The sequence below is a fragment of the Cynoglossus semilaevis genome, chromosome 8 (assembly GCF_000523025.1).
Source record: "Cynoglossus semilaevis isolate Cse_v1.0 chromosome 8, Cse_v1.0, whole genome shotgun sequence".
NCBI lineage: Eukaryota > Metazoa > Chordata > Actinopteri > Pleuronectiformes > Cynoglossidae > Cynoglossus > Cynoglossus semilaevis.
The window spans coordinates 27389243-27392291 of record NC_024314.1 but is presented as its reverse complement, the minus strand read 5'-3'; positions in this window follow the sequence as shown (position 1 = coordinate 27392291).

Sequence of the window (3049 nt, the reverse complement as noted above, 5' to 3'; positions counted from 1 at the left end):
TTTTGGGTCTTTTCGCATCAGGAGTTTATTTTTATTGACTTGGGTCGCGAAGGTTTGTGACTTTCAAAATATGGGTCCCCAGAAAAAAAGTTTGGGAAACACATTATCGACACATCTCTGGTCGGGTCTGGTCCACAATCAGGGAAACATCGCGTGAGTCACAAATATTCAGGAAACAAGAATATGCAAAGGCAAACCAGACAAGGTTGGACCAGACCAGACCAGACCGGACTGGACTGGACCAGACGGCCCAGCCTGGCCCAGCCCGGACCGGGCCAGATCGGACCGGACCAGAGTACCTGCGACAGCCTCAGATCGATGATCAATTCACTTTTCTAATCTGAGGTTCTGTGAGGAAATAAATTGGAAACTTTTTTTTTTTTTTTTTTCTGAAACAGAAGTAACAGAAGTGACATGCTCAAAAAACAAGTTTGGAACCAACTTCTGAAGTCTGTCTTCATCCTGTCACAAATCCCTCATCATCACTTTGGCCAAGAGAGAAGAGACAAAATCTTACAGTTTGATTCACACCTCCGTGTTTGCCAAAAGATTAAAGTTTGTTTTTTTATACGGACGCCACGGACACTTCTTCAATGTGAGAAAACATTACGTTCATATTTATGGAAAATAAAAATCCAACGTACAGCAGGGAAAATGTTGCCCCCCCCCACCCTGAGAATCTGATTAGAACAGTAGATATATATGAAAAATATGATTTCATATTTAATATTATGTTGTAATGTATAAAATATAAAATAACTCGCCACATCACAGATGGGGGAGGGGTGGTGATCGCCACCTATGGGTGAAAGAAGACAGTCTACTCCATAATTTTGTTCTAGTGGTGCATGAAAAAAAACTTCAAGCAGGTCATGCTGAAAAGAGGAAATCAGTGGTTTTTCAAAATAAGATGCCATGCACACGTCATAAAAAAAAAAAAAAAGATTTCTGTGTGACCTGGTAACATGATCCGTGGCTCGGTACTAGACCTCGGTCCAGAGGTTGAGAAACCTGATGTCACTGATGAAGTTTTACTACACCTAAATTGTTTAAAAAAACTCAATACATCGTCGTGCCTGTTAAAAGATTTCTGTGTGACCTGGTAACATATGATCCGTGGCTCAGTACTAGTCCCCAAGTCCAGAGGTTGAGAAACCTGATGTCACTGATTAAACATAACAGTGTTGTGTGTTTACTATGAGAGTTTTACTACAACTAAATTGTTTTAAAAAAAACTCAAAACATACATCGTCGTGCCTAAAGTATCGTATCGTTGCTCCGCGTATCGTGATACGTATCGTATCGCCAGATTCGTGCCGACACCCCCCCCACCGGGTGTAAACCAACGGCGTACGTGTGTGCGTGGACTGTGTGAGCGTGACATGAACACGCCGTCCTTTTACTATAATTGAATCAGAGGAATAAAACCAAAGGCTTTAATGAACCCAGATTATGAGTTCATTATGATATGGTTTAATGACCACAGCAGATGTTTGGTCCAAATCTGACCCCGGCCAGACATGTGACGACAAAGACTTTCATCAGCGCCGAGCGGCTTCTGCATCAGAAAAGTCCAGTTTTCTGAGCTACAGATTCTTTACAGACAAAAAAAACAAAAAAAAAACGGGTTCATTACAGAGAAAAAAGCCCTGAAATCTGTGGTTTTATTCAACCACGCGGCAGCAGACAGAGCCAGCGGTCGGTTCACTGACGGTCGACTGTGTGTACGGCTGTTGTTGACGTGAAGGAAACATGTAAAAGCAGCAGCTTGATTATAATAATAGCACTTCCCCTGTGTCACTGCAGCCTCGCTGCTGCTCGGAGGCACGCCGGGGTGGTTTTGGAACAGGAAGTGCCGCCTTGACCCTTGCTTCCTCCATTGCGCCTTGTTTATGTTCCAAAGACTTCCTGCATTTCTCCGTCCTTTGGCGGGCTGGGAACGGCACGACTGGCAAATGGCAAATGCATACGGCGACATATTTGTGCGGCGCGGAGTAAATATGAAGAAAGTGCAGCGTGAACCGAAGGGAGAGCTGCCTCCTCTGCACTTCAGCCCTCGGAGCTCCAACTGCAGTGATGGTGTGTGGTCACTAGAGGGTGGATCAGTCTGAGATTCTGGGAACCAGATCCATCGGTGGAGCCACAGTTCTGTACGTGACAGGAGGTAAGATCATCGACATCACCTCTGATACTATGAAGGTCGGACTGAATTCTATTATTTTCACTTCAATCACATCTGATATGTTTATTTCTATAAAATCTATATTTCCAGCTCAGCAATATAATTAGCAAAAATGTAATTTTTTTTATATTATTAACTTCATGAATTAGTCGATTTCTCTGGAGATGAAATTTTATTTTTGAAAGCTTAGATGAGATTTGGTGAATTTTTTTAAATGATTTTTTTAAGGATAATCATCATGAAAAAAAATGTTTGTGAATGGTTTGCTGCCTTTATAGTATTTAAGATACATACATGTGTACATGACGTGTAGTTCTGATGGCGACCACCAGGCTAGTTTTATTAAACGACAAATTTCCTGTTCACTGACGTTTTAACTGTATTTCTGTAACAGTTCGAGTTAGTCAGGGTTACAGGGACTAACTAGTAAAAGGTTAGGGAACGACATGAAGTTGTTGTTGAGCTGTGAAAAAAAATGGAAGAAAAATAATTAAAAAAAAATGTAAAAAATCCATCGACAGTAAAACTGTCAAATCATTTACCAGAAAAATCCAAACATGAAGGGGTTGTGGGTTTGATTCTATGGTTATTAGATATTATAAAAAAAGTGGTGTTTAAATTCTCCTTGTTCACTGCACCGTGTAGTACTCTGAGTACTGCTGTAATATGCACGTAGTACAGTATAAACTGACCCTGTATATATTTATACTCAACTGTATTTAGTGTTAAAGTATTTGACACGTCTGCTGCCGTAAAAAAAGTCTTAGATAAACAGAGGAGAGAGGGAGTGAGACAGGGAGGGGGTGAGACAGGGAGGGGGTGAGACCCCAGGCTCATATCATAGCTCCGGCTTCCTGAATCCCCCCC